Source organism: Scyliorhinus torazame, chromosome 20, assembly GCF_047496885.1.
Source record: "Scyliorhinus torazame isolate Kashiwa2021f chromosome 20, sScyTor2.1, whole genome shotgun sequence".
Taxonomy (NCBI): Eukaryota; Metazoa; Chordata; class Chondrichthyes; order Carcharhiniformes; family Scyliorhinidae; genus Scyliorhinus; species Scyliorhinus torazame.
In genome coordinates, this window is record NC_092726.1 from 1,337,313 (window position 1) to 1,365,119 (window position 27,807).

Below are 27,807 nucleotides of genomic sequence, written 5' to 3' on the forward strand. Positions count from 1 at the left end.
TCCTGCACCATGTTACGTCAGGGCCGGCGCGTTGAAGGAAGCCATTGCGCATGTGCGCATGCGCGGATCCCGCGGCGCCTAGTTCACCCCGGGATCAGCAGTTGGAGCGGCGTGAACCGCTCCAGTGCTGTGCTGGCCCCTTGTAGGGGCCAGAATTAGTCATCGGGTCGGCCCGTTCACGCCGTCGTAAAATGCAACGGCGTTTACGACGGCGTGGGCACTCTGCCGCGGGATTAGAGAATCCCGCCCCACATGTTTGATTATATCCCTGTGAAGTACCTTGGAATGTTTCACTACGTTAAAGGCTGTACAGATGCAAATTGCCAGCACAAAAATTGAAAACATCAAGATAAACACCCACTCCCTCTTTACCGAAATATTCTGAGTCAAAGGTGATAGAAGTGTACTGTTGCTCTTTTTAACCTTAGTCTATTGGCTCTGATTACGTCACCTTTGCTCACGAGTCGCCAGGTATCTTTATGATACCGCCACGTGGTTCAAGTTCAGGTTATGATTAATAACACAGCACACCGCTTAGTAAGGATTAAAACAACGGTCATTTATTATATACAACAAGCAATATTAATACCCTAATACTACTTTCTATATAATAAACCTATCACTACTGGCCAATACTTAACTTAGGAAGAGCCCACCAGGTCAGGGAAACGAATGGCTTGTCCAATCAGATCTGGCCCACGGGATTCAAAAGGCTGCTACAGGTCGGTGGCTAGGTGTCTCTACCGGATAGCGATCGCTGGATTCAAACTTACAGTTGCCGGTTGCTGTTCTTGCAAAGGTCTCGAGCAGGCGAAGAGGAGAGAGAGATCTGAACTTGGACCCTCACTTTTATAGGGCCCAGGGGCTTCCCGCCTCCCGGGGCGGCCCTTGACCCTGAGTCCCAAGTGATTGGATCTGTCCCCAATCTCAGGGGTCGATGTGTCCAATGGTGAGGCGATTCCTCTGTCGGGGGGTGGTCGCTCACCTGTCTTTGTTTCGGCCACTGCAGGCGCCGACAGGTCTGGCCCGGCATTCAATTGCTAATATGTTGCAATTGTTCCCGGGGATAGCCGATTTAACTGTGGATGTCTGAGTAGATTAGGTGTAAACAGTCCTGAATGTAACTGCGAATACCTGGGTTGATGGGCTGTTGATAGCCCTGAATATCGATCTGGGCTAACTTCCCAGAGCCGAATATGCAAACCTGTCTGCAGCTGCCTGCTTGTGTCTTCTTAGCTGCTTTTCCCAGCAGTCTTTCGGGTTAGCCATTTTAAACTGGGTTTTGGCCAGATTAATCGGAACGCAGCCATTATACGTGGCTACAGTACTCAAGCCTGTAAGGTGTATATCACGCCCCACATTTTAGTTTGGAGGCCCCGCTGAGGGTCGACAGATTGAGCAGAAGCTCCCCGTTATTTCCATGGTTCCCTTTCTCGAGTTGCTAACTTCCTGGATTAATAAGACCATAAGACATAGAAGCAGAATTAGGCCACTCGGCCCATCGCACCTGCTCCGCCATTCAATCATGGCTGATATTTTCTCATCCCCATTCTCCTGCCTTCTCCCCATAACCCCTGATCCCCTTATTAATCAAGATCCTATCTATCTCTGTCTTAAAGACACTCAGTGATTTGGCCTCCACAGCCTTCTACGGATTGTTGTGGAACCTCTCAGAATTGAAGATGACTCTTCAGGGCAGTGCTGTGAGTCGCATCCGGGAACCGCAAAACAAAATCACTGGGGAAATTAATTATTTTTGAATCAATACTCTTGATTATTATTTAGAAACATATTGCGTGGTTGGAGGGCGAGGGCAAGGCGGTCTGCCCAGGTGGGGTGTCGGGGGTGAGAGGTGGTGTTTAAAGCACCGTGAATGCAGTCAACCAGAGTTGGCAACCGTGGTACCTTCTCAAGCAGAGATCTGCTCGGTTACAATAATCTTGCTGATTCACTTGATGCAAGATCATCCAAGGAAGATGGAAATAAAATGTCTGGGCAAAAATAAATTAATTTATTTCCTCTGCGAGGTACAGAATCCTGTCGTAAAATTGCACATGAATGTCCTACATTGTTTTCCCTGCTCAAGTTACCATTTGCGTCGCAGCTCCCAAGCTTGACCTACATTATATGTACCGGAGCTGCAAGGAAATGCTGTTCTCATCATCCTGAACAGCTGGGACTTGTCGGCCTTTGTTTTCCTGCAAGCGTATTTTGCGGTCTCCTGTGGCACTCTCTCACTGCTAGGTTTCTTTTTTTTTGCCAACTCAGATTTATTCCTGCACACCCCCCTCACATCATCTCATCCGCTCCCCCGCCCCCCTCACCCTTCCTCACCCCCCCGCCTTCTCGACACCCTGACCTTGCTAGGCTGCAAACTTATCCGTCTCTGCTTCTGTGTCAAACCTGCACTGTGAGATTAATTGCTGCAATCACCCCTAATCTATCACACTTCCCCGAGATTGTTTTGACATCCGGTTAATTTTCGTCTGATGATTTATCAAATTCTTATTACTGTGCTCTGAAAGGCCCCATTTATTCCGTTGATTCATGATAATGCTGGGGTGGGAATGCAGCCTGAATGTTAATAAGCAACCCCCCCCGCCCTGCACTCCCCAGAATCTGCAGTGTGTGAGTAAGAAAAAAAACGTTCAGGACAAGAATTGTGACTCTCAGCCGAGGTGTGTTTTTCCAAAGAAGGGAAAAATCCTTTTAATTGTTTTGCTTTTCCCTGAATGTGTCACCTTCAAAATATTGCCAGGCACTTGCCACAGCTAGAGAGGTGGAGAGGTTTAGGGAGGGACTGCCAGAATTTAGGATCTAGGCAGCTGAAAGCACAGCAATCAGTGATGGAGCGATGTAAATTGGGGATGTGCAAGAGGCCAGAATCAAAGGGAATGAGAAATAGATCTCCGAGGGACACCAGAGCCAATAACGCAATAATTGCAGATGATTCTCTATCTACAGCTGGATGGATCAGAATGGGACCAACTGAGTGCAGTGCCAACCAAATGGACAACAATGGAGAGTCATAAAGGTCTACAGCACAGAAAAGGCCCTTCGGCCCATCACATCTGTGCCAGTCAGAAAACCACCACTTAACTATTCTAATCCCATTTTCCATCACTTCGTCTATGGCCTTGTCTGCCTTGGCACTGCAAGTGCACATCTAAGTACTTCTTAAATGTCATGAGGGACTCTGCCTCCACCACCCTTTCAGGCAGCGAGTTCCAAACTCCCACCACCCTCAGGGTGAAAACATTTAATAATAATAATCTTTTATTGTCACAAGTATGAAGTTACTGTGAAAACCCCCTAGTCGCCACATTCCGGCACCTGTTCGGGGAGGCTGGTACGGGAATTGAACCCCGCGCTCCTGGCCTCGTTCTGCATTACAAACCAGCTGTCTAGCCCACTGAGCTAAACCAGCCCATTACATTCCCCCCATTGACGGGGGTACTGGAGGAAGGAGGTGTAATCCATCGTGTTAACGTCTGAAAACAGGAGGAAGAGTTTATCTTCATTATAGTCACATTAACGACTTTGAGGAAAGCTGAGAGGGGGTGGGGGTGGAGAAGCTGATTCTTGTTAAAGACAAACTTTCCTGAGCTTTAGTTTCCCCTGTGCTGCCTTTAAAACGGAATTGTGTCATTGTTTTGCAGTGAGTCCACCCAGAACAGGTCAGAGCACCCGAGGGCTCAGCTTTGTTTGACTCAAACTAATCAAAGCTGACCAAAATTCACATTCAACATCGGGCCCTTGTGGCTCAAACTTGCCAGTGACCCAGAGTCTGAAGAGTCCCCCCTAATAGTTGGTGAGATGGGAAGGAGGCCAGACTCTTGTGGGGATGCCTGATGTTTCATCTGCCTGACCCGATGCATTTTTAGAAATAGAGAGTGAATATTGCACTTTAGAGTCATAGATAAGAGTTCTACAGCACAGAAAGAGGCTCTTCAGCCCATCCTGGCTGTGCCGGCCATCAAACGCGATCTGTTATTTCATTTTCCAGCACTTGGTCTGTAGTTCAACCAGCTCACACAGGGGTTCTTCACTGTACTAATGAGTATTGAGATTGTTCAATGTGCTTGCTTGAGAGGAACACTGAGGTGCCAAAGTACAGCAGAGAGTTAAAGTGTAATAGAGGCAGGGGTTTTGGTGGGAGTTATGGTACTTGGAAAATGGCCTTCAATGCTGGGAAACAGAAGGGTGGGTTTTGATGGGGGTGAGAGGGATGGGTTTTGATGGGGTCTTTAAACGACAAACAAAGAACAAAGAAAAATTACAGCACAGGAACAGGCCCTTCGGCCCTCCAACCTGCACCGTCCTCTATCTAAAACTGCGGCCTATTTTCTTAGGATCTGTATCCCTCTGCTCCCTGCCCATTCATGTATCTGTCTAGATACATCTTAAATGATGCTATCGTGCCCGCCTCTACCACCTCTGCCAGCAATGCATTCCAGGCACCCACCACCCACTGCGTAAAGAACTTTCCACTCATATCTACCTTAAACTTTTCCCCTCTCACCTTGAACTCGTGACCCCTAGTAATTGAGACTCCCACTCTGGGAAAAAGCTTCTTGCTATCCACTCGGTCTATACTTCTCATGATTTTGTAGGCCTCAATGAGGTCACCCCCTCAACCTCTCTTCATAGCTAGCGCCCTCCATACCAGGCACCATCCTGGTGAACCTCCTCTGCACCCTCTCTAAAGCATCCACATCCTTCTGGTAATGTGGCGACCAAAACTGCACGCAGTATTCCAAATGTGGCCTAACCAAAGTCCTATACAACTGTAACATGACCTGCCGACTCTTGTACTCAATACCCCGTCCGATGAAGGAAAGCATGCCGTATGCCTTCTTGACCACTCTATCGACCTGCGCAGAGACCTTCAGGGTACAATGGACCTGAACTCCCAGATCTCTCTGTACATCAATTTTCCCCAGGGCTTTTTCATTTACCTTATAGTTCGCTCTTGAATTGGATCTCCCAAAATGCATCACCTCGCATTTGCTCGGATTGAACTCCATCTGCCATTTCTCCGCCCAACTCTCCAATCTATCTGTATTCTGCTGTATTCTCTGATAGTCCCCTTCACTATCTGCTACTCCACCAATCTTAGTGTCACCTGCAAACTTGCTAATCAGACCACCTATACCTTCCTCCAGATCATTTATGTATATCACAAACAACAGTGGTCCCAGCACGGATCCCTGTGGAACACCACTGGTCACTGTTCTCCATTTTGAGAAACTCCCTTCCACTACTACTCCGTCTCCTGTTGCCCAGCCAGTTCTTTATCATAACATCTAGCTAGTACACGATGGACCCCATGAGACTTCACTTTCTCCATTAGCTTACCATGGGGAAACTTATCAAATGTCTTACTGAAGTCCATGTATATGACATCTACAGCCCTTCCCTCATCAATCAACTTTGTATGGGTTAGAGGGATGGGGTCTGCGGGATGTTAGAGGGATGGGTTTTGATGGGGGGGGGTGAGAGGGATGGGTTTTGATGGGGAGGGTAAGGGGGATGAGTTTTGATGGGGGCGTTGGGGGATTAGAGGGATGGGTTTTGATGGGAGGGGTGAGGGGGATGAGTTTTGATGGGGGCGTTGGGGGATTAGAGGGATGGGTTTGATGGGAGGGGTGAGGGGGGGTTAGAGGGATGGGTTTTGATGGGGCCGTTGGGGTATTAGCGGGATGGGTTTTGAGGGGGGTGAGGGGGGTTAGAGGGATGGGTTTTGATGGGGGGTGGTGAGGGGGGGGGTTAGAGGGATGGGTTTTGATAGGGGCTTTGGGGGATTAGAGGGATGAGTTTTGATGGGTCCGTTGGGGGATTAGAGGGATGGGTTTTGATGAGGGGTAAGGGGGGGTTAAAGGGATGGGTTTTGATGGGGGCTTTGGGGGATTAGAGGGATGGGTTTTGATGGGGTGTTTTGATGGGGGCGTTGGAGGATTAGAAGGATGAGTTTGATGGGGGTGTTAGGAGGTGAGAGGGATGGGTTTGGATGGGGGGGTTAGAGGGATGAGTTTTGATGGGGGGTGAGGGGTTTAGAGGGATGGGTTTTGATGGGGGTGTTAGGGGGTGAGAGGGATGGGTTTTGATGGGGGGGTGAGAAAGATGGGTTTTGATGGAAGCGTTGGGGATTAGACGGATGGGTTTTGAAGGTGGCGATAGGATAAGAGAGGGATTGGTTTTGATGAGGATTTAGGGGTACTAGAGAGATAGCTTTTGATGGCCATTTCTCATCTTTGACATTCTAATATACAGGAATAGCAGAAATGTAATTGAATTCATTACTCTAATTGATACTGGTCGTTAAATATTTTGACAAAATTGCAGTCACGCGGGTTCGATTAGATTACAGAGCTTTATGTATTGCTGCCTCAGTCTAAAATTACATCTTTCAAAAGAAAAATGACCCATGAAACACAACTGATCAGCACATCTAGAAACTAAGAGCCAATCCTTACTGAGACCGATGAGAGCCAAAACGCCTCTGTCCCTGGGGAGAGTTTATTGAGCCATGACTGCAGGCCTTAATTTTGTTTTGTTCTCGGAGTTGTGATGAATTCTAATTTTCTGGAGAACATTTGAAAGAGGTCCAACTTTCTCAACTCTCTGCCCCATATCATTTCTGAAATGCGCATCCATCTCCCCTGGCGTTGCTCGGGATATGAGTGAATTGCCGTCAGTGGTGCTAAAGAAACTGAGATGGGGAGGGTTAACTGAGTGGTGGGCAGGTGCAGCTCCACGTGTGACTGTGACATCAAATAATACCCAAACGAGTCTGGCTTTCAAACCCCACAGATACTAAATTATGATCTGTGCATTAATGAATGTAAAAAGTGGCGTGCATTGAGATAAAGAATCATCATATCCCATAGAAAGAAGAAGAATTCAACAGGTCGTGAATTCATTTTTTCTTAAAATATTTTCAATATTACAAAATAACACAAGTCATCAAATATATGCAGATACAGCACAAAAATAATACATTCAACCCCCATCACCCTACTATGCTTACCCCATAACTCATAACAAAGAAAGCCCCAACTAATACCCAATAATTTCTCCCCAACAGCTGACGGTGACCAACTCTCTGAAAAGGGAAATGAATGGCTGTCATCTTGAGTAGAACCCATCTACCTCCCTTCTCATGATGTACTTGACCTTTTCAAGGTTTGGAGAACCATTAGAAAACCCAGCTCCATCGAGGCGCTGGGGGGAGTGGGAGAACTCCATCCCAGCACAACTCGCCTATGGGCTATCAAATAGGAGAAAACAAGGTCACCTGCCACTGCCCCGTCTGCAGCAGCGGCGAGTCCAAGACCCCAACAAAGGCGACCAGCGGACACGGCTCCAGTTCGATACCAAGAATCCCTGACATGGTGTTCAGGAAGGAGACCCAAAAGCCGACAAGACCAGAACATATGAGTATGATTCGCCAGACCCAGAGAACAGTGAACACACCAGTCTTCCACTCCAGACAAAAAGAAACACTCAACCTAGTCCAAGTCAGATGTGCCCTGTGCACCACCATAAACTGAATCAAGTTGAGCCTAGCATAGGAGGGGATTGAGTTGACCCTGTGTAGAGCCTCACTCCACATCCATCCCTCAAAAACCAGACCCAGCACCCCTTCCACTTCACCTCCTCTAGCGAAGATTGCTCCGCAGACAGGATCTGACCGTAGATATCTGAAATCTTACCCTCACCCACTTCAGCCAAAGGCAGAATTCTATTCATGAGGGCGAAGGTGCCAAAGGAAACAACAAGATCTCCTTACATAGGAAATAGTTCACCTGCAGATACCTAAAGAAAATAAGACCGCGGGAGTTGGAATTTATCCACCAGTTCCTCAAATCCACCAAACCTACCCTCCACAAACATATCCCTAAACCTCTCCAGCACCCCCCCCCCCCCCCCACCCCCCCCCCCCCCTCTCCCCCGGACCCAAACTGCAAGTCCAAATCCACTGGCACAAAGCGGTGATTCCCACAGATAGGGGCCGACAACGACATGGAGCTGAGCCTAAAATGCTGCCTGAACTGTCTCCAAACCCTCAGCGCTGCCACCACTTACGGGTCAGAGGTAAATTTTCTAGGAGAAAATGGTCGCCAAGTAGTTACCAACGCCCATTAAATAGAACGATGACAAGAGCCCACCCCCATCTTCCCCCTATGGAATCGGATCCTTAAACCCCTAACTTTAATGAACAAGAAAAAACATCTATCCTGTACAAGAACAATAAAATACAAACTGTTTGGTGTCAGCCCTCTCCAATAACAAGACCCCATACATACAATAAACACAATTAACTTTCCCCCATGCTTCCTCACAAAAGATTCAGCCTCAAATTAATAGTCTTTCGAGTTATAAGTCGTTCAGAGGCGTGCAGCACAAACCACCCCAATCCGAACATCACTTTTGAATAACACTGCCTAGGCCTTGTTCAATGCTGCTCTCCTTTTGGCAATCATTGCTCCCACATCCTGATAGTGCCGAATGGTGCGACCCTCTCATTTGTAGTCACGGTGATCTTTCGTCCACCTCAGGATTCATTCCTTCTCCTGGAAAATGTGGAACTTTACGATAACTGACTGTAGTGGCTCTCCTGGGTGAGGCTTCTGATGGAGCGACCGATGGGCTTGATCTAGCTCTGGGACAACTGTCCACCCTCTCCCACCTTCATCCCCAACACTTTTGATATATATTAAATTGGGTTCGGGCCCGCCACTCCCTCCGGCAGCCCCACGACTCTGAGGTTCTGCCTCCTGGAGCGATTCATTCACCAAGTCGTCTGGGCATAGAGTTTTGTTATTCTTAGCCAACATTGCCATCTCAGCCTCCAAAGAAACTATCCGATTGCCCTGCATCAGAAGAGCTGCCTCCACACCATGCGGAGCTGAACCATGTGCCTTTACCGTTTCGTCCATCTTTGCCCCGGTATCAAAACAGGAGCCAGGGTCTCCTCAATTGAATTATGGAGGTCAGCCTGTCATTGTTTTTTTGAATTCCTCAGCAAAGATGCCAGTAAGCATCTCGATCGTCAATAAGGTAACCTTAGCTTCGGGATGTGGACGTCGCTGGCTAGACCAGTATTTACCGCCCTTCTTCAGTGGCCCTTGAGAAGGTTGTGGTAAGCTGTCTATTGGAACGGCTGGAGCTCCTGAGGTGTAGGTATACCCACAGTGCTGTTAGAGACGGAGCTCCAAGATTTTGACCCAGCGACAGTGAAGGAACGGCCGCTATTTTTCTGAGTCAGGAAGGCGAGTGGCTTGGAGGGGAACATCCAAGTGGTGATGTTTCCATGTATCTGCTGCCCTTGTCCTTCTAGATGGTAACGTTTGTGAGTTTGAAGGTGCTCCCTAAGGAGCCTTGGTGAGTTGCTGCACATTATGTTGGAAGGAAGATCATTGATGAAGCATCTGAAGATGGTTGAGCCTAGAGCACTACCCTGAGGAATTCATGCCGTGATGTCCTGGAACTGAAAAATGAAATGAAAATCGCTTATTGTCACAAGTAGGCTTCAATGAAGTTACTGTGAAAAGCCCCTAGTCGCCACATTCCGGCGCCTGCTCGGGGAGGCTGGTACGGGAATTGAACCGTGCTGCTGGCCTGCTTTAAAAGCCAGCGATTTAGCCCAGTGTGCTAAACCAGCCCCTAAATTGCTTATTGTCACAAGGAGGCTTCAAATGAAGTTACTGTGAAAAGCCCCTAGTCGCCACTGAGATGATTGACCTCCAACCACCACAACCATCTGCCTGTGAGAGGCAGCCCGGTGGTGCAGTGGTTAGCACTGCTGCCTCACGGCACCGAGACCTGGGTTTGATCCCGGCCCCAGGTCACTGTCCGTATGAGTTTGCGCATTCTACCCGTGTCTGCTTGGTCTCACCCCCACAATCCAAAGATGTGCAGAGCAGGTGAATTGGCCACGCTAAATTGCCCATTAATTGGAAAAAAGAATTGGGTCCGCTATATTTATTTTTCAAAACATTTTTTAAAACATTACTGTTACTGGCTGTAAAATAGCAAATCGTGTGATGGTGTAAATCCAGCCCTGAGAGAGTATGGAAGTTTTTGTGTCTACTTTGTGCCAATCACATTACAAGTATCACACTTTGTTAGAGGTGTGTGGTAGTCTGCGTTAGAAGGATTACGGTACCTGGTAATGCCGGAATCCCATTGGTGGAGAATGTACTTGTTCCCATTGGATAAGCTTGTATATAAGCTCCGCCCTGCAAGGCGGGGTATAAGAGCCCGTGCCGCCCCAGCAGCTTTCTTCTGTACCTGCGCTACTGGGGGAAACATCTAGCGTATTAAAGCCTTCAATTGTCTCCAATCTCGCTTCTGAAGTTATTGATCGTGCATCAGGGATCATCCCTCAAGAATCAATTAGACGTCGCCCTTGGGGCAGAGAAGATCAATGGGGAAAGGCAGGATTAGGCTATTGATTGGATGATCAGCCATGATCAGGAGTCCCAAACAAGGGGATGTAACATTAAAAATGAAGGTCAGGAAGTTAAGGGGTGATGTCAGGAAGCATTTTTCCATGCAAAAGCAAGTGAAAATATGGAACTCTCTCCTGCAAAATTGTTGACGATGGGAGGGAGGCAGTTGAAACTTTCAAAACTGAGATCGCCAGGCTTTTGTTGGACATGGGGTTAAGGGTTCTGGAACCAAGGCGAGTCTGTGGAGTTCAGGTACAAATTAGCCCTGATCTAACTGAATGTTGGCACGGTGCTCAATGGCCTCCTCCTGTCCGTATGAAATTCACAGAGACTTGAGTGACAGAAGAAGATTGATGGGAGTCGATTCGACACGCTGTTGTTTGGTATAAAACTAGTTATATTACACCCCGAGGCGGTGAATTTCAATCAGCTTTGCAGTCACAATGAAGTGTAACGATTGCTGTTTCACAATATGCAGAAGGCCCTAGTTACAGCATCACAGCTATCTGTCACTGGTAGCCAGCGAGCCTATGGCTGAGTGGATACAAAAATGATAAACACTCATCAACGTTGTGAGCTTGGGGCTAAAGAAGAGGAGGTAGGAATCCTACTCCCCTTCGACCGATGCAGGCCTCATCCCTGCTGCTTCTGACCATCTGAAGACTGGATGCAAAGAACCTTCAACTCTTTTTAAAAATAAATTTAGAGTACCCAATTCATTTTTTCCAATTAAGGGGCAATTTAGTGTGGCCAATCCACCTCGCCTGCACTCTTTGGGTTGTGGAGGCGAAACCCACGCAAACACAGGGAGAGAATTTGCAAACTCCACACGGACAGTGACCCAGAACCGGGATCGAACCTGGGACCTCGGCGCCGTGAGGCTGCAGGGCTAACCCACTGCGCCATCGTGCTGCCCTAAACCTTCAACTCTTAATGATTCAGCTACGAAGAGAGGCTGGTTAGGGTGAGGTTGTTTTCCTTAGAGCAGAGAAGGCTAAGGGGGACCTGATTGAGGTGTACAAAATCGTGGGATATAGGTAGGGTAGATAGGAAGAAACCTTTCCCCTTAGAATAGGTTAATGTGCAGGTTCAGTCGGCAGTTAAGAAGGCAAATGCAATGTTAGCATTCATGTCAAGAGAGCTAGAATACAAGACCACGGATGTACTTCTGAGGCTGTATAAGGCTCTGGTCAGACCCCATTTGGAGTATTGTGAGCAATTTTGGGCCCCATATCTAAGGAAGGATGGACTGGCCTTGGAAAGGGCCCAGAGGAGGTTCACAAGAATGATCCCTGGAATGAAGAACTTGTCGTATGAGGAACGTTTGAGGACTCTGGGTCTGTACTCATTGGAGTTTAGAAGGATGAGAGGGGATCTTATTGAAATGTACAAGATACTGCGAGGCCTGGATAGAGTGGACGTGGTGAAGATGTTTCCACTTGTAGGAAAAAGTAGAACCCGAGGACACCATCTCAGATTAAAGGGATGATCCTTTAAAACAGAGATGAGGAATTTTTTCAGCCAGAGGGTGGTGAATCTGTGGAACTCTTTGCTGCAGAAGGATGGGGAGGCCAATTCACAGAGTGTCTTTAAGACAGAGATAGATAGGTTCTTGATTAATAAGGGGATCAGGGGTTATGGGGAGAAGGCAGGAGAATGGGGATGAGAAAATATCAGCCATGATTGAATGGCGGAGCAGACTCAATGGGCCAAGTGGCCTAATTCTGCTCCTATGTTTTATGGTCTAATAGGGGTCAATAAGTAGAGGGCATAGATTTAAGGTAAGGAACAGGAGATTTAGAGAGGAATTGAGGAAATACCCTTTTCACCCAGAGGACAATGGGAATCTGGAGTACGCTGCCTGAAAGGGTGGTAGACGCGGAAACCCTCACAACATTTAAGAAACATTTAGATGAGCACTTCAAACGCCCCAGCATAACAGGGTACAGCCCAAGTGCTGGAAACTGGGATTACAATAGATGTTGTTTGTTGGCCGACACAAACACGATGGGCCATAGAGCCTCTTTCTGTGCTGTAAAAGTCTATGACTAGAACAGAGCTCGTACATTTACGCAGCGCCTGTAACGTTGCAAAACATTCAAATGTGTTTCACAGGAGCCAAAGAAAGTGATATTAGGAGGTGACCAAAACCTGAGTCAAAGAGGTAAACGTTTAAGAGAGTATTTAAAAAGAAGAGCTGGAAGTGGAGTATAGGGAGGGAATTCCAATGCTTAGGGTCCGGACACTGAAGGCACAGAATGATTAAAATGTGGAATGATTAAAATGTGGAATGGACATGAGATCAGAACAGGAGGAGGGCAGAGATCTCAGGGCTTTATGGGGCTAGATATTACAGCCATCAGGAGGGGCAAGGCCATGGCGTCATCTGAAAACAAGGGTGCAAATTCATTTTGAGGATTTGAGACCCAGAAGCCAGTGCAATGAGTGAGCACAGGGGGTGTAGGGTGAATGGTTTAAGAGTCATTCCTGTTTATTTCCTTTGTTCCTATTTACTTGTCTTCTTTGGCCTGTAGTCCCATAATCAGAATGTGCCTTAAAGCATTCAAGAAGACTCAAGCTGAAGCAACCTGTTTTGTCAGGACATTGTGTTTCTAGGTTTTGTATTTTGGAGAGGAGAAACAAGACTCGCCGGGGCCAAGTGAATCATAGGAACCAGCTTTGGAGGAGGTTGGTTTGATTGGCGGTGGGTTGGTCAGGGACAATGTTCTAACTCAGTCATTTTCAAACCCAGGGTCGTGACCCATGGCACGGTCGCGGGCAGGTGCCGGGAGTGTCACGGGGCCATGCATTGCAGCATTCCCGATCACAGGGAGTAGTGCCCAACATCGCAAACGGCCTTTAAGAATGCCAGCCGCGACCCGCTTTCAGAATGCCAGCCATTCCGTGCGTGCAGTCCTCTCAGCAATGCGCAGGCCCGGAGCCCAGTGGACCAGGACGTCACTGACGCCAGCGCACTGATCCAGAGGTAGTTTATTTTTCTTAATCCACGGAGTCTTCCTGCCTGGAGCGGCGGCAGAGCGGTCAGGCCCCGAACATTGATGTCACATTTCTGGGTGCGCGAGAGCGATTCTTCTATTGCACTGCCAGCAGTGCTGGTGTGAGCTCCAGGGCCTCTGGTGAACAATCCAAGAAGCTGAAAACAGGAACAAAGCAGCATGACGATTACTTGGGGTATGCATTATTAGTGCCACTGCAAATTAGGATTCAATGGTCACGTGTGTTATATGTAGGAAAACACTGGCAAGAGAGTTAAAAACCTCAAAGCTTCAAAGACATTTTAAGACTAAACATGGCGAGTTCAAGGACAAACTTCTCTATTCATTCAACAGATTCAGTGAGATCTTAGATCATCGGCTGAAGTCATTATCAGAAATGTAACACTGAATAACAAAGAAGGTGAGATCGTGAGGACCAAGCAAGCTCACCTGTCACATGAAAGGTAAGGGAAAACGGTGGGTTGTGAACGTCAATCGCCTTGGGTCCCGAATAATGGCCGGTTGGTAAAAATGAGTCGCTGGCATAAAGGTTTGGAAAACCTTTGAAAAACACCGGTCTAACTGACAACAGTCACAAGTCGAGGTTAAAGTCCAACAGGTTTGTTTCAAATCCCGAGCTTTCGGAGCACCGAACCTGTTGGACTTTAACCTGGTGTTGTAAGACTTCTTACTGTGCTCACCCCAGTCCAACGCCGGCATCTCCACATCATGACAACAGTCAGTGATTGGTTCGTGTGGAATGAACCCTGGCAGTTATTTAAAAGGGAACATTGTTGATCATTGAGACCGTACAAATTAAAGTATTTAGGTGTCAGGCTTTGGTCAGTGAGTAGCACATCCAACTCTAAGCCAGAGGTGACGGGTTTCAATCCTCACTCCAGAGACCCAAGCACAGAGTACAACTGACAATCCCAAACGTGTGTACCGCAACGTTAAAGGCGCCATCTTTTAGATGGAACTCAGCTCTGTCAGATGGATTTCAATGGTAGTATGGCACCATTTTGGAGAACGGGGAGTGCTCTGTGGTGGCCGGACCAATATTTATCCCTCAACCAACATCACTAAAATGATCAGTGGACGTTGGTGGAACAGTGCTTTGCACAAATTGGTTGCTGTTGGGTTTCCTACATTACAAGTGACCACACTTCAAAGTGCGTATGACGTGTCGGGGCTCCGGAAGGCACGGTAGAAATGTCTTTCTTCAAGTTTAGCTTGTGGCCTGATGGAAAAAAGATCACTTTCAAACCAGCCGATCTCAGGTTGACCCAAGGAGCCATTGACAAATGTGAAGCGCCCCATTTTGTTGAAAGATTTTCCGCTAAATGATGTCTAATCTGTAAAAACTACAGTTGGCACAAAGGGATCGATTGCCTGGTGTCTCAATACTCAGATTGAACTGAGATAAATAATGACCAAAATACACCAATTGATGGCTGCGTTGCTGCTCTGTGTTTCTTGCTGATTGGATTAGTTTCCTCAGATTGCAAACGGAGAAGTCACGAGGAGGCAACATTTAATTAGACCGGCGGTGTGATTTATGAAGGAGTCTTATGACACAAAAAGGTCACAAATATAGTTTGAGCGGGCAAAACATCCATCCAGGATGTGGGCACAGGTAAATACACAGGCTCATTAACCAAACGCTCCAAACGGGCCGGCTTTCTGCTTACCCTCTGCTGCTCCTCCGGGATCCACACACAAATTCAGGACACCTCGCTTAACTCAACACGGCAGGGGGGGGGGGGGGAGGGGGGGGAGGGGGGGGGGGGGAGGGGGGGGGAGGGGGGGGGGGGGAGGGGGGGGGAGGGGGGGGGGGGGAGGGGGGGGGAGGGGGGGGGAGGGGGGAGGGGGGGAGGGGGGGGGGAGGGGGGGAGGGGGGGGGAGGGGGGGGAGGGGGGAGGGGGGGGGAGGGGGGGGGGGGAGGGGGGGAGGGGGGAGGGGGGGAAGGGGGGGGGAGGAGGGGAGGGGAGGGGGGGGAGGGGAGGGGGGGGGAGGGGAGGGGGAGGGAGGGAGGGGAGGGGGGGGGAGGGGAGGGGGGGGGGAGGGGAGGGGGGGGAGGGGAGGAGGGGAGGGGGGGGAGGGGGAGGGGGGGGAGGGGAGGGGGGGGAGGGGAGGGGGGGGGAGGAGGGGGGGGGAGGGGGGGAGGAGGGGAGGGGGGGGGGAGGGGAGGGGAGGGGAGGGGGGGGGAGGGGGGGGGGGAGAGGGAGGGGAGGGGAGGGGGGGAGAGGGGAGGGGGGGGGAGGGGAGGGGGGAGGGGGTGAGGGAGGGGGAGGGGTGAGGGGGGGGAGGGAGGGGGGAGGGAGGGGGTGGGGGATGAGGGGAGGGGTGAGGGGGGGAGGGAGGGGGGAGGGAGGGGGATGAGGGGGAGGGGTGAGGGAGGGAGGGAGGGGTAAGGGGGGGGTGAGGGGGGCAGTGAGCCCCCTCCTCTGACCCGCCGCCATTTCCCGCCGCGGTGCCGGCTCTGTGGCGGAAGGAGCGGGTTTGGCGCCGCCCGAGCCTCAGCGAGTGGCCTTTGACCCCCTCCCGGGGCGGGGGGGGGGGCTCGAGCCCGGGTTTTGGCGGGAAGAGCGCGCGGCGCCGGCGGCGGTTGGTGACGGACCCCCCGCCGCGCGGACCCCCTCCCCCTCCCCGCCGCTCCCGGGCGCCTGGCTGGGGGGGGGAGCCGCCAACATTTACATGAATGTGGCCCCCACCCAGCAGCAGTGAAAGGAATTGTTCTGCCCACAGTCCACATCCTTCCACACACGGAGAAAACGCACAGGACACGCCGCAAACATGCCAAGGTCATGCCTGGACCTCGCGTGATGGAAGCGGGCAGGGCGGCGTTCAGGGAAGTTTCTTGGGGCGTTGGGCTGGGAGGCCGCCGGCCGGATGGTGGCTATGGTGCACCTGTCAAAGTCGGTCAGAGTTAATGTGGACCAGCCGAAATTCCCACGTCCCCGGAGGAAATATAGCCGCTGGTGGGCGTTGTCCGTCGACGGGCCAGAACGAAGCTGCCAGAATTTCGTCGCCCTCGCCGGAGCGGGCAGGGTAAGCTTCCCGAGGACATCCACAACTTGGCCAACTCCCAACTCTCCTGGTGCCTTGCTCAACTCCGCCTCGGACAGTCGCCGCTGCACACTTCACCCCACCTCCATTTCCATAACCCAGGCTGACTCCTCCGAGTACCCTAACATAGATAGAGAGAAAATAGAAGCAGGAGGAGGCCATTCGGCCCTTCGAGCCTGCTCGGCCATTCATTATGATCATGGCTGACCATCAAGTTCAATACCCTGGTCCCGCCTTCCCCTCTTTCACTTGATTCCTTCAACGTCAAGATCTATATCTAATTCCTTCCTGAAATTACACAATGTTTTGGCCTCATCTACTTTCTGCGGGAGCGAATTCCACAGATTCACCGCTCTCTGGGTCAAGAAATTTCTCCTCACCTCAGTCCTAAATGATTTACCCCTTATCCTCAAACTATGACCCCTAGTTCTGGACTCCCCCACCATCGGGGACATTCTTTCTGAATCTACCCTGTCTCATCGGTGTTTATAAGTTTCCGTGCGATCCCCTCTCACTCTTCTAAACTCCAATGAATATAATCCTAACCGATTTAGGCTCTCCTCATATGACAGTCCCGCCACCCCAGGAATCAGCCTGGTCCTTCGCTGCACTCCCTCCATAGCAAGAACATCCTTCCTCAGATAAGGACACCAAAACTGCCCACAATACTCCAGGTGTGGCCTCCCCAATGCCCTATACAATTGCAGTAAAACATCCCTATTCCTGTACTCAAATCCTCTCGCTCTGAAGGCAACAATGTGGAGATGCCGGCGTTGGACTGAGGTGAGCACAGTAAGAAGTCTGACAACACCAGGTTAAAGTCCAACAGGTTTGTTTCAAACACTAGCTTTCGGAGCACTGCTCCTTCCTCAGGTGAATGAAGAGGTAGGTTCCAGAAACATATATATAGACAAATTCAAAGATGCAACACAATGCTTAGAATGCGACCATTAGCAGGTAATTAAGTGTTTACAGATCCAGAGAGAGGGGTAACCCCAGGATAAAGAGGTGTGAATTGTCTCAAGCCAGGACAGTTGGTAGGATTTCGCAAGCCCAGGCCAGATGGTGGGGGGTGAATGAAATGCAACATAAATCCCAGGTCCCGGTTGAGGCCACACTCATGTGTGCGGAACTTGGCTATAAGTTTCTGCTCGGCGATTCTGCGTTGTCGCGGGTCCTGAAAGCCGCCTTGGAGAACGCTTTCTCGGAGATCAGAGGCTGAATGCCCTTGACTGCTGAAGTGTTCCCCGACTGGAAGGGAACATTCCTGCCTGGTGATTGTCGCGCGATGTCCGTTCATTCATTGTCGCAGCATCTGCATGGTCTCGCCAATGTACCACGCTTCGGGACATCCTTTCCTGCAGCATATGAGGTAGACAACGTTGGCCGAGTCGCATGTGTATGTACCGCATACCTGGTGGTTGGTGTTCTCACCTGTAATGGTGGTATCCATGTCGATGATCTGGCACGGCTTGCAGAGATTGCCATGGCAGGGCTGTGTGGTGTCGTGTTCACTGTTCTGAAGGCTGAGTAGTTTGCTGCAAACAATGGTTTGTTTGAGGTTGCGCGGTTGTTTGAAGGCAAGTAGTGGGGGTGTGGGGATGACCTTGGCAAGATGTTCATCTTCATCGATGATGCGTTGAAGGCTGCGAAGAAGATGTCGTAGTTTCTCTGCTCCGGGAAAGTACTGGACGACGAAGGGTACTCTGTCGGTTGTGTCCCGTGTTTGTCTTCTGAGGAGGTTGATGCGTTTTTTTTTTGCTGTGGCGCGTTGGAACTGTCAATCGATGATTCGAGCGCCATATCCCGTTCGTACGAGTGCATCTTTCAGTGTCTGTAGATGTCTGTTACGCTCCTCCTCGTCTGAGCAGATCCTGTGTATACGGAGGGCTTGTCCATAGGGGATGGCTTCTTTAATGTGTTTAGGGTGGAAGCTGGAGAAGTGGAGTATCGTGAGGTTATCCGTGGGCTTGCGGTAAAGCGAAGTGCTGAGGTGACCGTCCTTGATGGAGATGAGTGTGTCCAAGAATGCAACTGATTTTGGAGAGTAGTCCATGGTGAGTCTGATGGTGGGATGGAACTTATTGATGTCATCATGTAGTCGTTTCAGTGATTCTTCGCCGTGGGTCCAAAGGAAAAAAATGTCATTGATGTATCTGGTGTATAACGTCGGTTGAAGGTCCTGTGCGGTGAGGAGGTCTTGTTCAAACTTGTGCATGAAGATGTTGGCATATTGAGGTGCGAATTTGGTCCCCATGGCTGTTCCGTGCTTCTGTATGAAGAACTTGTTGTCGAAGGTGAAGACGTTGTGATCCAGAATGAAGCGGATGAGTTGTAGGATTGTGTATGGAGATTGGCAGTTGTCGGTGTTGAGTACTGAGGCTGTTGCAGCAATGCCGTCGTCATGGGGGATGCTGGTGTAGAGTGCCGAGACGTTCATTGTGACGAGGAATGTTCTGGTACAACTGGTCCATGGGTGCTGAGTTTCTGTAGGAAGTCCGTCGTGTCGCAACAGAAGCTTGGCGTACCTTGTACGATGGGTTTCAAGATGCCCTCGATGTAGCCAGAGAGGTTCTCACACAGGGTCCCATTGCCTGAAACGATAGGACGGCCTGGTGTGTGTGAGGTGATTCATTTTGGAAGCAATAACAGGAAGACAGAGTACTGGGCTAATGGTAAGATGCTTGGCAGTGTGGATGAGCAGAGAGATCTCGGTGTCCATGTACATAGATCCCTGAAAGTTGCCACTCAGGTTGAGAGGGTTGTTAAGAAGGCGTATGGTGTGTTAGCTTTTATTGGTAGAGGGATTGAGTTTCGGAGCCATGAGGTCATGTTGCAGCTGTACAAAACTGTGGTGCGGCCGCATTTGGAGTATTGCGTGCAATTCTGGTCGCCGCATTATAGGAAGGATGTGGAAGCATTGGAAAGGATGCAGAGGAGATTTACCAGAATGTTGCCTGGTATGGAGGGAAGATCATATGAGGAAAGGCTGAGGGACTTGAGGCTGTTTCGTTAGAGAGAAGAAGGTTAAGAGGTGACTTAATTGAGGCATACAAGATGATCAGAGGATTGGATAGGGTGGACAGAGGGAGCCTTTTTCCTCGGATGTTGATGTCTAGCACGAGGGGACATAGCTTTAAATTGAGGGGAGATAGATATAGAACATAGAACATTACAGCGCAGTACAGGCCCTTCGGCCCTCGATGTTGCACCGACCTGTGAAACCACTCTAAAGCCCATCTACACTATTCCCTTATTGTCCATATGTCTATCCAATGACCATTTGAATGTCCTTAGTGTTGGCAAGTCCACTACTGTTGCAGGCAGGGCATTCCACGCCCTTACTACTCTCTGAGTAAAGGACCTACCTCTGACATCTGTCTTATATCTATCTCCCCTCAATTTAAAGGTATGTCCCCTCGTGCTAGACATCACCATCCGAGGAAAAAGGCTCTCACTGTCCACCCTATCCAATCCTCTGATCATCTTGTATGCCTCAATTAAGTCACCTCTTAACCTTCTTCTCTCTAACGAAAACAGCCTCAAGTCCCTCAGCCTTTCCTCATAAGATCTTCCCTCCATACCAGGCAACATTCTGGTAAACGCTTTACTGAAATCCATATACACCACATCAACTGCTTTACCCTCATCCACCTGTTTGGTCACCTTCTCAAAGAACTCTATAAGGTTTGTGAGGCACGACCTACCCTTCACAAAACCGTGTTGACTATCTCTAATCAAATTATTCCTTTCCAGATGATTATACATCCTATCTCTGATAAACCTTTCCAAGATTTTTCCCACAACAGAAGTAAGGCTCACTGGTCTATAGTTACCGGTGTTGTCTCTACTCCCCTTCTTGAACAAGAGGACAACATTTGCTATCCTCCAGTCTTCACACTATTCCTGTAGACAAAGATGACTTAAAGATCAAGGCCAAAGGCTCAGCAATCTCCTCCCGAGCTTCCCAGAGAATCCTAGGATAAATCCCATCCAGCCCAGGTGACTTATCTATTTTCACACTTTCCAGAATTGTTAACACCTCCTCCTTACGAACCTCAAGCCTTTCTAGTCTAGTAGCCTGAATCTCAGTATTCTCCTCGACAACATTGTCTTTTTCCTGTGTGAATACTGACGAAAAATATTCATTTAGCACCTCTCCTATCTCCTCGGACTCCAAGCACAACTTCCCACTACTGTCCTTGACTGGTCCTACTCTTACCCTAGTCATTCTTTTATTCCTGACATATCTATAGAAAGCTTTAGGGTTATTCTTGATCCTACCTGCCAAAGACCTGCCATGTCCCCTCCTGGCTCTTCTTAGCTCTCTCTTTAGGTCCTTCCTAGCTAATGTGTAACTCTCGAGCACCCTAACTGAACCTTCATGTCTCATCTTTACATAAGTCTCCTTCTTCCTCTTGACAAGTGTTTCGACTGCTTTAGTAAACCACGGCTCCCTCACTCGACCACTTCCTCCCTGCCTGACAGGTACACACTTATCAAGGACACGCAGTAGCTGTTCCTTGAACATCTTTATTTTAAGATAAAGATAGATAGTTTTTTGAAGAAGAAAGGGATTAAGGGTTATGGTGTTCGGGCCGGAAAGTGGAGCTGAGTCCACAAAAGATCAGCCGTGATCTCATTGAATGGTGGAGCAGGCTCGAGGGGCCAGATGGCCTACTCCTGCTCCTAGTTCTTATGTTCTTATAAGCGCCACATTTCTATTGTGCCCATCCCCTGCAGTTTTCCTCTCCATCCGATGTATCCTAAGTCTTGCCTCATCGCATCATAATTGCCTTTCCCCCAGATATAACTCTTGCCCTGCGGTATATACCTACATAGGACAGATGTCAGAGGTAGGTTCTTTACTCAGAGAGTAGTAAGGGTGTGGAATGCCCTGCCTGCAACAGTAGCGGACTCGCTAACATTAAGGGCATTCAAATGGTCATTGGATAGACATATGGATGATAAGGGAATAGTGTAGATGGGCTTTAGAGTGGTTTCACAGGTCGGCGCAACATCGAGGGCCGAAGGGCCTGTACTGTGCTGTAATGTTCTATCTTCTATGTTCAGGGACAGACAGACAGCCCTCGAAGAAAGAAAAGGCTGCAGCCCAGACTTCACAAACAACACAGGAAAAAGACCATCAAGAGGCCTTTTCGGTACAATGGGCTCAAAATACAAATTGATATAGCGTAGCAGGCTTGGTGGTGTCTATTTCCTTATTTGGAAAAGCCTACGTGCCTCGTATACCAACGGACATGGCCGGTAAGGACAAGCCCCTCCATCAAGGTAGCGAGTCTTGATTGGACCTAATCGATTGATTGGAACTTCACCTGGGACTGTCCAAAAGGGAGCGAAAATCCCCAGTGATAAAAGATGCTGTGCAAACCCACATTTGCTCTCTCGACCACGGCACTCTCAACATCAACTCAACAGCTACCAACAATGGTGACTCTTGACCGGCCAAAGAAGAGGAAGACCATCCACGCCATTGACGGAAGGACCTGGACCAAGGACAACGGCCGACCAGCAACAAACTATCAAGACCGCCAGACTGTGGACTCCAGATAAAGGCCATATCTACCTGGTACTTACCAGTCACTTGAAAGTTTAGTTAAGGTCTTGCGTGTAATAGCTTTGTAGTTCACGTGTGTGTGATTGAAATAAGCTTAACCTTGTCTGAAACAACTTGTGGTCATTTGCCCATTGTATATGGGTTAAAGACACTGTGGTTTAGGCACAACACAAGGAGGAAATACAAGTCTACTGTCTTCTAAGTAGTAGTTCTCAGTTTTTAAAATTTTTGGACCAGAAAATGTTGGAAGATACTCAAAGGGCCTCATTCCAGGAGTTCAGATGAGACCACAGATCTGAAAAGAAACTTCATTTATTTCTTCACAGATGTGGCGTATTAACAGCATTTTAAGATTTCATTTCAGAATTCCGGCAGCCTTAACCTCTAGCTGTTCAATTGTGGAGTTCTCTGTGGATTTCTGGCAAATAGTTTATAATCCTCAACCAACATCAGCAAAGCAACATCTGCCTACAATGCCTCTCCAATTCCAGCAATATCTTAGTTGTAAATTTATCCTCGTGCCCAGATTCCTCCATGGCCTCGCACCCCCCACTATGCCCTCCAGCCCTGCAACCCTTTGAGATATCTGCATCCCCTCCAGTTCTGGCTGTGCTGTTCTCTGCTTTACTTTTCCCGGATGGTTTTGATGTCTAGTGTTGATCAAAGAACAAGATTTGTTAACAAACAAAACTACTTTATTTAACACTGCTAACTGGATTCAACACTTATCCCAAATAAACATACAGTTGATTAATAACACATAAATTACTCTCAACTACATCTAAACTTACTACCAGTTTAAACTACTACCTGCTGTCTCTCACTATCTTCCTTCAGTCTGTCTTTAGCTAACTCCTCACTCCTTCTGCTACCACCTTCTCTATCATCTGCCCCACAAGGCTTAACATCATTCCTTATATACTTATGTCAATAGCTCTCACTAGTGGCTGCCTGTATACATTTCATGAACCCTTGCATTGTCTTCATGTATGATAATACCACACTGGCGTGTTGCATCCCTGATATTTCCCGAGTGTGTCTTCAGTTTTTGAGGCCCTAAGTTCTGGAATTCTTTCCTTAACCTGACAACCGTCTCTGTCTGTCCACCTTTAAAACGTTCCTTAAAACCTACCCCTCTTACTAGCTTTTGGTGACCCGACCTGTTACCCCTTTACATGCTGATGCCACATTTTGTCCGGTGCCAGTCAAATGAAACAGCTTAGAATGTTTTAGCATTGTTAAAGGTGCTATATAAATGCAAGTCATCGCTGGTGGGAAAACACGCTCTTCAGCATTTCTTTCACCGGCACATTTTAAAAACCTTTCTTTCGGTTCCTTAAAGTTCCTTTGGGTCAAAGCTTGTGTTTAATAGTTTGGGATGGAGCACTTTATCTCGTGAGGAGATGCCAGATCGCTCAGCATTGCCGCGTACGACAGTGATGTGAGGATTGGTAGGGGTGGGCAGTCTGTCCGAAAAGGATTCACCAAAACCAGTTACTGCAGGCCCTCATTGCACTGTTGAGTCTGTTACCGCTGATCCACATTCTCCAGCTTGCTAAGGTCTCTCAGCCGTGTGCAGTACTGGCTGCAATGCAGCAGTGCCTGATAAGCCTGGGTTATTGTTCCCATTTAGACACGGCGGAATGAAGGGACAGCTAACTGAGCTGGTGAGGCTGCTATTAATCACAGCCCGGGACAGGCAGAAGAGACAAGATAGCAACTTTATTAAGGATTATGTATCACGTCGTTATGTTGCAAAGGGGTCACCTTCAGTGACATCTGCCCATGATGCATTGCTGTTTTGCTTCCGACAAAATTATAGATGTATAACTGATTCTGCCTCTGTTCCATCCTGCCCCCGGCCATATAGTGACGTTGGGAAGAACTGATATAGGATAGCAGTAATTCCTTTTCTTTGGTCATTTGATTTTCAGCCTGACTTTTGAGCAGATGAATTATATACTTATATATTTATGAAAGACAGGTTATCTTTGCACTTGAACTGATTCTTCTGCTGGGTGAGAAACCTGAACCAGTTTGGGGGGTGATACCAGGAAATACTTGGCATCGCGAAGAATAGGGAAGATCTGAGACTCTCTCTTCCAAAGAAACCGTTGAGACTCGGAGAAGCCAATTAAAAATATGAAAACTGAGATTGATCGTTTTTCTGTTGGGTCGGGTATTAAGAATTGTGGAACAAAAGTGGGTAGGTGGAGTTAATATACTGGTCAGCCATTATTCAGTTGAATGGCGAATCAGGTTTGAGTGGATGAATGACCTCCTCCTGTTCCTCTGCAACAGCTTCAAGGGGTTCACTTGTAACAGGCTTGAGGCGCTGAATGGTCTCCTGTTCCTGTATAACAAGCTGGAGAGGGGCTGAATGGCCTGCCATTCCTATGTAACAGACTCAAGAGGGGCTAAATGGCCTGCTGATACTCTGACACCATGGGATATGTAGTATGGGAAAGTAGCATTGAGGTAGGTGATCAGCCATGATTTATCTTAACTGAATGGCAGAGTAGGCTTGACGGGCTGATGTATCAGGTTTAGGAGGCTGAATGAGTTATTTTTAAGAGGGGCCAGATTCTGGCCTGTCTCACTGAGAATTGGTGTGGCTTCTGACTTAAAATATGCAAATTCTACTTAAATCACTTTCTTTTGAGGCAGGAGGAACGGGAATTCACTTCTGAATCCACATGCATCATGATCGGCCTCTCCTGGTTTGATCCAACCTTCACTTCACATCTGCCTGGCTCCCTGCGGAAGTGCAACCAGTGGTGGGCTCTTATGGACAGGTGAGTCCTCAGGTACTGAGCTGAATGGCAGTGATGCAACCTTGTTATGTTCAGCCACAGACATGGACAAAAATCACTGTGACCAACTCATATCAAATAAAATAAGGACTACCTGGAGCGAGGGAGGGGTCAGGCATGGTGATGTGATGATTTTCAGATATATTGTATTGTATTATATGGTGCAGTAAGGGTTAAAAGCCTGGATTAGTGTGCAAGACAGCTGGCCTTTTTGGGAGCCAGGGGTGCAATTAAAGCACTGTAAAAGTTTTGGGCTGATGGATTTTTGTTTATATTAAGAGGGTTCCCTGCAGTGTAGTTAATTAGAGCATTGGTCTGGATTCACCGTTCCTGTGGCTTTGCCCACAGGATCCGTCTGGCCTTACGACCAGAAAGTCAGCGCCGACCCCGCAACGATCCTCCATCTGGTGGGGGGGCTAGCAGCCGGCGTAGCATAAAGCCCACGGCTTTACCTGCGGATACGGCCAGGGAATGGCCGGGTCCATGGCCGCGCATGCACACGGCGGCGGTGTTCGGTGGCCGTGCCATGCAACATGGTGCCGGCCACACCCGGTCCCAGCCTGCCTAAAGCTGCCCCCCCTGTAACCAGCCTGACTACCCCCGGACAACCCCCACCAGTCCCCCCAGCTCCCGCCGAAATCCCCCTGACAGCAGAACAGCTCTGCCCCCCCCCGACTGTGGTGGCACTGGACATAGTCCGCAGCCGCCAAGCAAGGTCCCCGAACGGTGTGAGCACACGCGAGCGATGTCGTCAGGGACTCGGCCCATCAGGGGATGGCCTCAGCTGACGTCCTGAGGCCGTCGAAACGGCATGCGGCGTACTCCTTGAGTACTCCTTTTCTGAGCGGGCGGGGCATCGCAAAAAACGCGCTGTCTCCGATTTCAGCGTAAGCGTGCATTCTCCGGCCGATCGCTGAACGCGATTACAGTGTTGGTGATCAGAGAATCCAGCCCATTGTGTTCAGTTCAGTGTTGACTGAGTTAATGGGAGAACTCGGGGGTTGAGGTTCAGAGTTAGTCTGTGACTGGAAGGCAAGCTGAGAGGTTGCTGAAGAAATATAGCCAGAGATTCTGCATGGTCCTGACAGGGTTCAGGTCCATCTTTTCAAACCGTCTCAAAAGATCTCTGTACAGCAAGCATTCCTGAGTGCTAACTGTATTTAAAAGTGGATTGGGATTGGAGATTATTTTGTTGTTTGAGTGGGAATAAAGATAGCAGTTAAGGGTTATTGTGTCACTGTATTGATTAGCATTGTTTAAGGGGTAATTGTAAGCGGGTTTCTTGTGTGATGTTAAAGATATTTTAATACTGTTGTTAGTAATGTTAGTTTTGTGAGTGCCACGAAGAATCCAGCACGAGTTGAAGGATAGATAGAAATAACATTTGTTTACAATAACATATATATACACAACAGCAGCAGAACTCCCTTGCTGCTCACTCCTCTCTAGATGGTTCCAAACTGGCCAGCTTTATTTATGCAGGGAATCTGCTAATGATTTCTCCGCCCCCTCATTGGGGAAGCTCATACTACCAAAGGATTGTGGGATTGCCGTTAGACCCCAGCCAGTGGGAAGCAGGCAGGTTATAATATCCTTCCCCCCCCCAAAGTCCAAGGAATCCACCAAAGACCCTGGCGAAGGAGGGCGCCGGACTCGTTTTGCCGCAGGTGGGACACCATTTGCACCAGGTGCTGGATCAGGCGGCGTGTAACGAGACGGAGAATGGCGCTTCCGTGATGAACGGCATACTGGTTGTACATCCGTGGGCCTGAGGACTCCCCTCTGAGGCGTCCTGTGTCTCCATCTCGGAGTTGGAGTCCGCTGCCTCCGTCATGTCGGCGCCTCTACCTCCACGCGTGCAACGACCTGCGCAGGCTTTGAGTGCGGCACCAGAGGATGATTGTGAGGACTACTTTCCATTGTGTCTGGTCTCTGTGGCTGTATAAATGAGCTCCGGGGGCGGGGAATCTTTGGAAGGGATAGTCTTCTGGACCGAACGTGGCCTACATGCTTGCGCTGGAGGCAACCCTGGGCTTGCACCTGGTAAGAGATAGGGCCCGTTTGGCGAAAGATTATGCCAGGGACCCACTGGGCACCACCAGCAAAATTCCGAATGAACACTGGATCACTGGGTGCAAACTGGTGAATCGGCCGATGCCGAGAAAATCCCTGTCCCTGCCGTTCTTGTGTGCGGCGTACTTTTGCGCCAATGTCCGGTAAAACAATGCTAAGGCGGGTGGGAAGTCTCCGGCCCATTAGGAGTTCCTCGGGAGCTACCCCAGTCACCGCATGTGGAGTGGGTCAAATATCAAAACAAAAAGCGAGCCAGTCTCGTGTCCATTGACCTGGAAGGCTGCTTCTTTCGGCCTCGTTTGAATGTCTGCACTGCGCGCTCCGCCAACCCATTGGAAGCCGGGTGGTATGGAGCGGTGCGGCTATGGCGTATGCCATACATCTTCATGAACCTCGCAAACTCCTCACTTGTGAATGGAGTGCTGTTATCCGTGACTAGCACCTCGGGGAGGCCATGCGTACTGAAAGACAAACGCATCTTCTCGATTGTTGCGCAGGACGTCGTGCCTACCATCTTATGCACCTCTAACCATTTAGACTGGGCATCGATGAATAGAAGGACCATGGATCCTTGAAAAGGGCCGGTGAAATCCGCGTGCAAGCGCGCCCAAGGCCGCCCTGGCCATTCCCAATGATGTAGGGGCGCGGCCGGCAGAAGCTTCTGATGCTCCTGGCAAATGGAGCAGTTTTGGGCCACCTTCTCAATGTCGGTGTCGAGGCCTGGCCACCAGACATAACTCCGGGCCAACATTTTCACTTTCGTCACACCTGGATGCCCATTGTGCAAGTCCCTTAGTATCAGCTCCTGTCCTTTTTCCAGG

At 49.1% G+C, this 27,807-nt stretch overlaps 1 long non-coding RNA gene across 1 annotated transcript in view; it reads left to right on the top strand.

Moving 5' to 3' along the window:
* Positions 1–16,090: 16,090 nt before the first annotated feature.
* Positions 16,091–27,807, top strand: part of LOC140396721 (uncharacterized) — a 103,233-nt gene continuing 91,516 nt past the window's right edge. Inside the window, exons 1-2 of the long non-coding RNA XR_011936601.1 lie at positions 16,091–16,504; positions 24,768–24,895. This is a non-coding gene — a long non-coding RNA (uncharacterized lncRNA). The remainder of the gene's footprint in view (positions 16,505–24,767; positions 24,896–27,807) is intronic.